Below are 12,218 nucleotides of genomic sequence, written 5' to 3'. Positions count from 1 at the left end.
AATATGTAGCTTTTCTGTCTCTGCGGCCCCACATGAGGCTCCCTCCTCCCTTTGGGTCACTATCTAGATCTCACTAGCCATCTCTCACTTCCTCCAGCACCCTATCTCGGGGAGTTTCCCTGGACATCCTCCATCTTAACCTTTTGTTGGTTTCCTTTCATGGATAGCAATTGTTTTATATATTGTATTTATTAGTGGGCTTCAACTTTTTAAAAATACATTCACTCTATTATAAGCTACTAACGGACAAAAAACTTCTGTTTGTCTACTGTTCTTTCTCTAAAACTTAGTGAGAATAAAAACCCAGGATAAAATGGTTGTAAGGATTATTCATTTAAGGCTCACAAACATATATTTGATTTATTCTTTGTTCATCTTAGGGAAACAACTTGAGAAATCTTTCAATTTTGGTTAATAGCAGAATCCATTAAATTTGACTTCAATTATCTAAATAGCCAATCATTTCCTCTAACTTGTACGTGCTTTCTCAGCAAAGATTTAAAATCCATGTAAGATGAATGATGTTGACTGCCATGATGACTTCATTACCCTTCAAACATTTTGCATATTCTAGTAGATCTAAATAGTGATTCTTTATAGTTCTTTTTAGCTAACACATAAAATCTACCTGTAGTCCTTTATAAATATCAAAGAAAGGTTATGGTGGTCCTATGTAGGACCAATTTTCAATAATTTTATGGACAATAAATCTGTTTACCAATTGTGATCATTTAAATATACTTAAAAATATGTATCTATGTTTATATCTATAGCTAGATAGAGCAATAGAATGGTTGGTCAATAGATCAATGAAAAGGTCAATTTAGGGTACAATTATATATTTTATATGAACTAATACTTTCATTTATCCAATAAAAGAAAACAACTGTATTTTCTTATGGCAATCTTAATTCTTGGCATCTTGTGTTTTATTTATTTTTTGTGTTTGGGAATCTCTAAATTTCTCAGATTGACATCTCTATATATGTTTCTGAATCTCATTTAGAAATTAGAACTAAATTCTAAATCTTTGGTAGGTAGTTATATGTGTAAGTTGATCACATATAGGTGCAACAGTAATACTTGGTAGTACGGCCTTACTTGGTAATATCTGAAATATAATATGAGGCCCCACTCCTTTATTATACTTGCTCCATTATTTATTTATTTTATTAAAATATCTCCTTTGACAAAGCACAAATGATTCACAAGAATAAAAAAAAAAAACCCTGATGAAATTTAATTAACAGATCACTTTGTCTTCCTGGAACTCAGGGCCATCCGAGTTAGTAATAATTAAGAATAATAACAATGCTAACAATAACAAAGTTACTCTGACTATTTACTACACACATATTATTCCAGGTACTATATACATAAGTATCATAGGTAAAAATTACTATGCATATTTTACAGAATAAGAAATTAATCCTTGAGGAATAAAGTGACATGACCAAGGTCCCACAGCTAGCACAGTATTTGAGCTTAAATTTAAATCCTGGATGTCTGACTTCAAATTGTTATAGTCAAACAATCTATAAAACTAGAAGATTAAGTGAAATAAACTCAGCAAAACACAGCTGTGATTTTCTAAAAGTTAATCAACTGCTATACTGGAAGGCAAAAATGGTGGGTAGGGAAAAAATAACTGATCCAAGTAGGATGCTATAGTAAAGTCTTTTGGAGAGAAGTCCTCCACAGTAGAAATATGGGCAAAGAATAGAAAATTAGTAACTGATATTGAAGGAAATATCAGTAACCAAATTAAGATGCAAATCAAAACAAAGTAACATTGTCTGCTTTGAAATTGGCAATTTGGGGAGAGGGATATAGTTTTATTCCCTCCTATTGGAGAAATTGATAAGAGATAGGCACTATTGCTGATAGTATACCTTAGTTAACTTTTCTATAAAATAGTTTGGGATTATCTACAAATGTTTAAGATTATATGTCTTCTCTTCTGGAAATTTATCTCAAGAAAATAGAGTTGGGAATAAAAGTGTATATAGAAGGGTATTACTATAGCATTATTTTTAGTATCTAACCCCTAGATGTGCCAAACAAGTTGGGACTTGTTTAATTACCCTGGCATATCCTCAGAATAGAAACTATAATGATATGATGTTATATTTTAAAATACGGAAGTCCAGGCATGGTGGCTCATGTCTATAATACTAGAATTTTGGGAGGCTGAGGTGAAAGAATCCCTTGAGCTCGAGAGTTCCAGACTAGCTTAAGTAAGAACAAGGCCATGTCTCTATTACAAAAAATAGAAAATATTATCCAGGCATTGTGTGCCTGGAGGGGGGGGGGGTACCTGTAGTTCCAGCTGCTCAAGAGGCAGAGGCAGGAGAATCACTTGAACCGAGGAGTTTGTCGTTGCTGAGAGCTAGGATGATGCCCTGGCACTCTAGCTTGGGCAACACACAGACACAGACACATACACATACACACACACAAAATTCCTATTTTATTTTTTAAAAATATGCATAGAATGTTATACCCAAATATTCACAATGCTTATCTCTTCCTGGACAGATTTCTGCTAAATTATTTTCAATATTGAAAAATTAGTCATTAGGAATAAGCTCAGATTTACTATATTATCTATTAAGAAACATTAGGGAATAAATATAGGGGGACTGAACAAGTTTGGGCTCGGTCTGAATACAGATTTTATTGCTTGCGACTGAGTAATTTTAAATGATTAATTTATAAAGTTTTCATAAATTACATATTTGGGGTTATATAGGGAATCACTGAAGAAGATATATATGCCTTTATACGATGATCACTTAGGAAATGTAGTTGTCCGCCTCATATCTCTATTTTATTACTTTAAAATACTGTGAAAACACAATTATGATTTATGTATTTTATTTTGTATCATTTCATACAAAAACCACCTTATATAATTATCTACAATTTCACTTTTTAATAGCAGATGAGCTTTACTACAATAGCACAAGTAATTATAGAACTTTACTAAAGGAGAACAGAAGAGGCAAGCCCAGGCTAGAAATGTGCGAGAGAAGAGGGTTATGGTTACAGGAGGTTCGGAGGACACACTCAACCTGTCAATCTGAACTCCATATAATCAAATATGAAGTTATTCCATTAAGTAAAAATTTAAATTTTCTTCTTGAGTTTTCTGATGGTTTATTTGCTTTTTATATTCCTCACACGCATTATTTAAATAAGCAAACCCACAAATATTGATATTCTACTGTGGATTGCACAAGTGTAAGTGGTTAGCTAAAAAAAAAAAAAAAAAAGAAGTAATTTCTATAGAGTAAGAGAGCAATAAAAAATACATCAACCCAATACAACTACCTCGTAGGTCTGTAGGCGTAAACAACAAAGCAGACTAAATGAGAGAGTTTTAGGCATGCCGTGTGCTGTTTACATTCTTACTGAGAAAATACGCCTGAGATAGAATTTATACTTCAAAACAGATTATAGAATAATATTGTGATGTTAATAGGTCAGATCAGTTGCTCCATGTCTTTTAGGCACATGGTACATCTCCCCACTCCCTTTAAATTTAGGCATCTCCATGTGCTTTGGCCAAATTCATGAGTGTGGAAGAGACATGTCATTTCTAGGCAGCAGTTTTAAGAGCTGGTGTGCCATTTGCTTTTCCCTTTGCCACTGTGTCCAGCAAAGCTCCTGATGGTGGCAGCTCTCAGCCGGCATCCTACAGAGGAGATTATAGAAGAGAGCTTCCAACGGATGTTTAGAAAGACAAGCACTGTTAATGAAAACAATACCTCAGGTTGTAAAGCAATGGTTCTGGGTGCAATTTTGTCTTTCAAAGGAATATTTGGCCATCTCTGGACACATTTTTTGTCTTTACAACTTGTACAGAAGGTGTGATAATGGCATCAGGTGGGTAGATAGATGTCAAGGATGCTGTTAACTACTCTATATGCACAGGACAGTCTACCACAAAACAGAATTAGCCAACCTAAAATGTCAATAACATGAAATTTGAGAAATTTTGTAAGTCATGGAGATGGAAAGGTTTTTGTTGGTAAAGCATAATCTCAGCCAAAGTTAGAGAACCCGCAGCCTTAAGGCCATATGTAGCCATCAAGGTCCGTAAGTATGGAGTTTTGGCTGAATCCAAATTTTACAGAACAAATTATTTTATTTTTCTTAATATATTTGCTTGCCTTTATATTTTTCACTTATGTTTAAAATGAGCATATTTAAAATACCAAAGAATAAAATAAACTTCAATGAAATAATGCTCCCAGATTTACGGGCACAATTAGAACACTAGCAAGCCAAAAGGCCTAACTTGATGGCTGCTATGCTTATGATTTAGTTCTAACTTCCTCTGCCTGACTGGTGCCACTACCACAAGTGGCTGGTTGGCAAGTTTCTAGGAATTGAGTACTTCAGTCTGTTATCAACTTTTGACAATGGTGTACTATGTTTCTGTTTGAAGTGGAATTTGTGAATAGTTGCACAGGTCAACAGTATTTTTAAATTCTGTCTGCTCAACAGCCCATCATATCAAAGGAGGACAGAATGCTGAAGCAAGAAAACAGATTTTTATTTTTAATGAATATTGGGAATTGCAATGTTATCTTGTTTCTGCTAAAGATAAGATAATTTGCTTGCTTTGTGATATTGTAATATCAATATCAAAGAAATTCATTGCTCATTAGCATAATGACACTCATAAGGACCATAAACATTTTAAATTAGAGGGAGAGGCAAAAAAGTTTGTATTGCAGAAATTAAAACTGGAAAGGCAAAAGCAAAGACAATTATTTCAACCAGCAATAAGACCGGCAAATAAAGTTACTGAAGTAACTTATAAAGTAGCTTATATACTTGGGGGTGGGGGTGGGTGGGAGGAAGGGAAGCCATTTGGTGATATAGAAAGTGTGAAAGAACTCATTGTCAAAAGTTTTGGGGTGCTTAGGCCCCTTGACCCTGATAATGTTTCAAAGTACAAATAACTGCCTCCTTCAAGGACAGTGGTAACTGATTGCCAGCATGGATTAGTTTTCAGATTAGCAGAGCAACTTCATGCAAAACTTCAAAAAGAAAAGTCTATGGGTTTGGATGAATCAACTGATGCTATGGAGTTAGTGTGAGTTTTATATTTTATTGAGATCATAACAGAAGGTTTGCTTTGCTACAAAGAAGTACTTACTTTGGGCACTCTTGCAAACAACCTGGGGAATAGATGTCTTCAACAACTTTCAAGATAAATGACGTGAAGTTGGATTGAACTTGGTAAATTTAGTGAGTGTATGGACCAACAGTGCCCCTTCCATGACAGGAAAATATGAAGGGTTCATTACACTGACAAAAACATCACTAACAGATTCAAATGCTCTTATTATTTCTTTTCATTGTATCTTGCATCAGCAAAATCTCTGTGCTAGGCCTAATATTTTAAGGGACACTTTGCAACAAGTTATAAGTATTTTTAACCATATTCATGCAAATGGGACATAGCATTATCAGTTTCATAACATGCTAAAGTTGAACAATGAGATATTCAGTGTGGATTTGTCATGTCATTCTAAAGTGTTGGCTAATATTATAGGGACAGGTGTTAGCCAAAATTTTATCTCCGTGAGAATAGACAGTTAAAATTTATAAAGAAAAGAATCAGTAATGTTAATTATTGGAAGAAGATTTGTACAGGAATCCAGTATTTCTGTTTGCTATCACATCAAATCAAAACAACTTGAATATTTCTTTGTGAGGTAAAAACTAAGTCTATGTGTGATGAATGACAAAGATCCAAGGATTTCAAAAAAAAAATCTTTTTCAAAATACTTCTTCAAAAGAAAATTTTGTATGAATATTTTCCCCCATTAGCAAAAGTCACCGATGAACAGGATGATTTTTGTTGAACTATTTTAAATTGCACATGAATTTGATGTCCACCCTGGATATGTATGAATCATTTGAAGAATACATAGCTGTTATAGACCTATTAATTGGGAAATACAATGGAAGTTTCACTGACTTTGAGAATCATGACATCACACCCAAATTAGCATTTGAGCCTCACCTAATTGATATCACCCAGGCAGTTAAAGAACTACAAATGGTTGAGCTCTCAGAAGATGACATTTTAAGGTCATTATTTCCAATAAAAAGCAAGACATAACAAAGTCATCAAAAGGTTAATATTAAATTAACATAGTTTTCACTTTATTTTGAAATTAGTAAGTACATAGTACTTAGAGTTTTACATGATGATGTACAATTTTAAGTGTACCTAATTGAAGTTTCTTGAATATGGTCTTATTTCATTACAGCTAATTTAACGGGGCCTTCCAACATGAAAAGTTTCCTTACCCCTGATCTAGGCTCTTCTGAATGACAGATGGTTCAATAGTTGGCAATCTATTAATATATTTTACCATAGTGATAGGACAAAAGAGGGAAAAATGTGAATTTCTCAGTAGATTTAGAAAACTGATTTGATAAAAGTATAATATTTGTTAGTAAAAAAGGAAATAATTTTTAGAAAAGCTGTTTTTTAATATCACATTTTAATATTATAAAACATATCTTTTAAAACAAAAGTAAAAATTATTATTAATGTTGAGTAATTTGAAGGCAAAATATTGAAATAGTACATTTGCTTAGTTGGTGATGATTTATAAAATATATTTCCAACTTTAGGAAATGTATGCTCATACCTATTGATAGGATCAAAGAACATCTTTGGGGGAGTCTGCCTTATACAGAGTTTGGACTAAAAGTGCCATATCTTCTCTGAAGTTCTAAATTAAAACATTTTTGAAAGGTAATTTTATTACAACAGCAGTGTACTGTGATATGAGTTTGTACAATTAAGTTCATGAAATCATTCTAGAAAAAGTGCTTTATACTTGTTTTCTGAATATCACTACAGTCACCTTGAAGCACTCCCCTTGAGAAGCTGTGCTTTGGTGCCAGCAGCAAACCCACCTATCAAAGCAATTCTGGAACTTTTTTTCTGGAATGACCATCAGAACTATTGTCACGTGAGGTCTGTGACAATTAAATTCTCAAACTCATCCTAGAAGAAGTGCTTGGAAGGGTGGACTAAGGGCTGTCATCAGTTCATAGCTTCCCAAGGGGAGTAATTCCAGGTGACGATAGTGATACTCAGCAATGAGGTTGGGTAGCCCTTTTTCTAGAATGAGTTCCTCAACTTAACTGTCCGGTCTCTTATGACTAGATGGTACTTGCAACTAAAACACAAGTATTGATCATAAAACATTCTGAAATATGGGTGGCCTCCAGTTTATAACTTGTGACCCACCTGGGGTGAAGACTCAGCTGAATGTGATGGTCGTTGTATTCTGAGAATTTCTTTCATTGCCAGGAGCTCAGCAATGAAACTCTAACTGAAATGGAGGAGTGAGAGACACTTAAGGAAGAGGAATCACCATGGAAACTGCCCTTTGCCACATAATTTACCATTGAAAGACCTGCCTGGTTATAAAATTGTCAATGGGAATTTTTGAGACAGATAACACAAATTTTGGAAGTAGTTCAAATACCTTTGGAAAAATGAAAAATGCCTGTTTGCCACAGGAAGATTTACTAGGTAAAAAGACGGTATCTTATAGATCTTACTGATTTTATGTTAAAAAGCCTTTACTAGTTCAGATCATGCAGAAAAATTCTCCTAAAGAAATATGTAGACATTAAAGAAAGTTTGATTTTACATACTTAAAAAATGACAAACCTTACGTATTTATTTTCTTTAATAATTAACCATGTTTTGTGAAATAAAATAAGGTTTGCAGAAATGAAACTCAAATTTATAGCACTAAAACTATTGGAATTGAGGAGATGACTTATTGGCTGAGCATAATAAGGACATGGGGCAAACTAAGACGAAGTTACGATTTATGTGTATCATCAGGCAATAGAACAACCTATATTGCGTAATGACCAAATTAATTATTCCATTTTCTTTTAATGTATTGTGATAAAGTTCTAGAGATTCCATAGAGTGGATCAGGAGGAAACTTGACAACCCAGGTTCAGGAACTGTGATGTTCTGAAAACAGAAAATGGGAGGTATGTATTTTTGTAATTTCTAGTGTTTTGTTATTTAGGAGAATGAACTTTAAAAAGGATCAATGGAATACTATGTCAGTAATATTTGCCTTATAATAATAAAAACAGAAAACTTCAGATATGTCACTCCCACATGAGTATAATCAGTGAACGATTATTTTTAATATGTAAGAAACATTTTTAATGTTCAAATGTGTTATGGTTATATCCTTGCTATATTCCAGTATATGTTTTATCCAAATAATATCAAAGTTCTCAGGAGACAGATACCAAACCCAGCAGATTATATATTCATGCTGAGGGTGAGGAGAGAGTAGTCAGACAACGCTAATCCCTTAAGAAGCCAGTCTTGCCTTGCCCAAAGGGAGTGAGCTCCCAGAGCAATTCAGATATCTCACCGTTGAAGTAAGAACCATGGTCATGACAATGAATCTATCATATTAATAATAATGTCCATTCTAATTCCAGAGGAACCTAGAACAAAACATAGTTAGCAAATGATAAGGTTCATACAGTTGGCACAAGATACAAAGTGCCTGTTTTATTCTTTCTGCTTTTTTCTTTAGTTAAGTGGTGAGGAGGTAAAACGTAGCAAAAACACTTAACAGGTTATTTGTTGCAATACAGACCAAAAGACCAGGAGAGAAATTTCATTTTCCACCTTTGAGAATTGTTTAGATGCAAAATTTATACAGGCTGCATTCTGGATTGTCAACAAACTAATAAATAGTGTGGAGACTACCACATTTCTATGAGCATTAATTGATCTTATGGGGGAAATTTCTCTAAAGAGCATTTCATTTATCCACTTTTATGTCAACTCAACATTATAAATGATGAATCAGTTCAGCCAATGAATGATCACAGATGAAAATAATTCAATAATATAAGGCGTTCTTATCATGTTGCCAACCTCAACAAAATTAAAACAGAAAACAGGATGGGTTGGTTTATTGGATTTTAATTTCTCAGTAATTAAATTCACTGGTTGTCCATGTACATGTATGTGCCTCTCTCTGGGAAGGCGTGATCTGGAACGGGTATGGCTGTGTGGCTCTCTATTCTTTCATGTTTCTTTTCTTCATCTCTTTGACATTGACCAATGAAACTTGTAGACTTCTACTGTTAGGCTTCATAATAGATATATAGAGAAAAGACATAGTCTTTTCAGTCATTCTTTGATATTTGAGTTTCTTTGATATTTTGGGAGCAAAAGTATTATAAACAACAATCCTTTCTCTGAACTGTACCTTGCAAAATGGGCAGGTAGAGCACTGTGCAGAGTGGCCATGCTAAGTTCCAGTTCTTCATTTTATTATTATTATCATTATTATTATTATTATTAAATCATAGCCGTGTACATTAATGCGATCATGGGGCACCATACACTGGTTTTATAGACTGACACATTTTCATCACACTGGTTAACATAGCCTTCCTGGCATTTTCTTAGTTATTGTGTTAAGACAATTATATTCTACATTTACTAAGTTTCGTGTGTACCCTTGTAAGATGCACCGCAGGTGTAATCCCACCCATCACTCTCCCTCCACCCATCCTCCCCCTCCCTCCCCTCCCTCTCTCCCTTCCCCATATTCTTAGGTTATAACTGGGTTATAGCTTTCATATGAAAGCCATAAATTAGTTTCATAGTAGGGCTGAGTACATTGGATACTTCTTCTTCCATTCTTGAGATACTTTACTAGGAAGAATATGTTCCAGCTCCATCCATGCAAACATGAAAGAGGTAAAGTCTCCATCTTTCTTTAAGGCTGCATAATATTCAGTTCGAGCAAAATCACCAGGATGGGAATTTATAGCATTGCCTAGCAGATGACTTCTGAAAGCCTTCCTAGTTACTAACTTGTGGGAAGATCAAGGTTGAGGGGAGACATAATTAATGCTATTACAATGGGAATTTTGTGTTTCAGAATGACTGCTCACTTTCTGGGGTCTATGAGGTTTCTGGGGGTGAATAATGGCAGTGACTTTTAAAAATGATTCTTTAACTAGTCAGGACATGTCCTCATCTGTCTTTGCAGGTGTTCCCTTTATATCCTATCTTATTGATGATTTGCCAAATGTGTGCCTATATACTACTGTCTTAAGGAAATAGGCAATGGGCAATAACTGGGTTAGCTAAGCTCATTGATAAGAGCATACAAGGGGGTATACATGACTACTCTGTACACCAGCAGAAAGAAGCATTGTAAATTCAGAATTCTGTAAGCATTGCCTGGTTTAGTCTTTTTGAGCACCAAATGTGAACTCTGAAAGCAAGGGAGAGTCAAAACCCTTTATTGGAAATGACTTGAGCTACACTTATTAATGAGAGCATTTTCTATGCTATTGTGTACAATGTAAGTAATACCCATGGGTCCTGTTATCAACCCTTTCTCTCTTTCTTTTTAAGGAAGTGGTAAAAACTTTTACCCCTCATTGCTAAGGAGGTAGATTTATCCCAGTTTGGCTGCTCTTCTGTGTGAGCTGCATGACTGTTCAAAAATGTTTGTTTCATATGTCAGGGCACCAATCTTGGCTTTTGCTCTTCCTAAAATTTCAGTCTTTGAGTAGTAAGTCTGAATGCCTAGGAAATGCTGCACACCTGTACTTTTAGGCTCCTGATTGAAGCCTCACGGTGTTCCTGCTTGCTGCCTTTCTCACCCAAGTATTTTGAGTTTAGGCTTTTTCTGCCAATTACCAGCTCCCTGCGGGATCAGCTTTTTTCCATAGACCATTTTTAAGTATTATGGTCTATGAGGAATATGTGCTACCAAGTATCAAAACATCAGCTACAGTGATGGAAAGCAGCATCCCTTTGGGGCAGAAAGATTTTATTTTACTATTTAGAATACCTTAAAATAGATCTCCCAGCACATGGAATAGATATCTCAACACTTTGTATGCAATTCCTTTGAACTTGCCCCTAGCAGCTCTGTGGTTTATAATGATTTTTTCTACAGTTAATATTCTGAAGGTTTCATCACTCTTTCATTTTTCCAGAACCCATAGGTCTATGGAGCTATTTGTAGAAAATCAGTTATTGACTCTATCATGGCAAGCTAACTTTTATAACAAACGACCTGACATATCAGTGGCATTAGGTAACCAGGTTGACTTGTGGGTGGGCATGAGAGGTGACCTGGGGGTGTAAGGAGGAGGGAGAGAATAATCCTCCATATCCTCATTCAGGGTTTCAGGTCTTCCACGTTGTGCCTCCCCTCTACTCTAGCTTTTTGTTATCCTTCCTATTCAGGTGTAGATTCAATGGGAGAGGCTTGAAAATGGCTATTTTGGGTCAATCTGTTATCCCAAATTGACTGCTATATGCCTAAGAAGAAAAGGAGAACATGGATAGTACTTATAACTAGCACTTTCTCATAGACATGATATGATTTAACATCACTGTTCCCAGGGCCAAAATAGAACTCTTTGTTTATCATACATTTGCTTTTAACATTTAATTTTCTTTTTGTATTTTACATGTATAAATAATACTATAATAATAACAACACTGCTCTATGACCAATACAAGAAGATGATGCTATTGTTTGTTGCCCAGGAGGACTTTATGTCATTTTCCTAATCACAGTAACAAGCTTGCACTGAGACATACATATTTCTTTGCTCAGCTTTTGTAATCAATGGCAGGCATTGGTAAGATGCTCAAATGGGGTTTCATGTTCCATCTGAAGCAACAGAGAAAACCAAACTTATCTGACCATGAAAAGCACCCTCTAATTGAAGGAAGATTTGAAAGTACACAAATGACCTATGAGAAAATAATTTCATAGGATTTATTCTTCTTATGAATACGAAAATATGAAACATTTTCATAGAAAATAATTTATCTATAGAGTTCAATGTTTTATTGTTTATTAACCCAGACGACTGACAAAGTTTGATAGAATTTATGTTAATGCGTTATATTCCTGGATAAGAAAAATGAAGGTATCTTTTTGAGTACTTTCACTTAGCACCTGGCAAGAGATTTGAGCACCAAAAACAATAATTCCAAAACAAATTTTCTCTCAGCAGCAGGAATCTTCATAGGTTCATTTAGAAAAAGGAAGTTGCAAATTGCCTGTTCTAAAATATAAAGCCCTTAGTTCAACAATCAGGAGGCAAACACTTCATGTCTACATATAGGGTGGCCATAAAGT

The 12,218-nt window shown here is 34.7% G+C and overlaps 1 protein-coding gene across 5 annotated transcripts in view; it reads right to left on the bottom strand.

Moving 5' to 3' along the window:
* MAGI2 (membrane associated guanylate kinase, WW and PDZ domain containing 2) overlaps positions 1 to 12,218 on the bottom strand; it is a 1,522,816-nt gene that overhangs the window by 834,352 nt on the left and 676,246 nt on the right. The gene's annotated exons all lie outside the window — the stretch shown is intronic.

Source organism: Nycticebus coucang, chromosome 11 (genome assembly GCF_027406575.1).
Source record: "Nycticebus coucang isolate mNycCou1 chromosome 11, mNycCou1.pri, whole genome shotgun sequence".
Taxonomy (NCBI): domain Eukaryota; kingdom Metazoa; phylum Chordata; class Mammalia; order Primates; family Lorisidae; genus Nycticebus; species Nycticebus coucang.
Note: the sequence above shows the minus strand (reverse complement) of the source record. Positions and strands in the feature narration are given on the sequence as shown.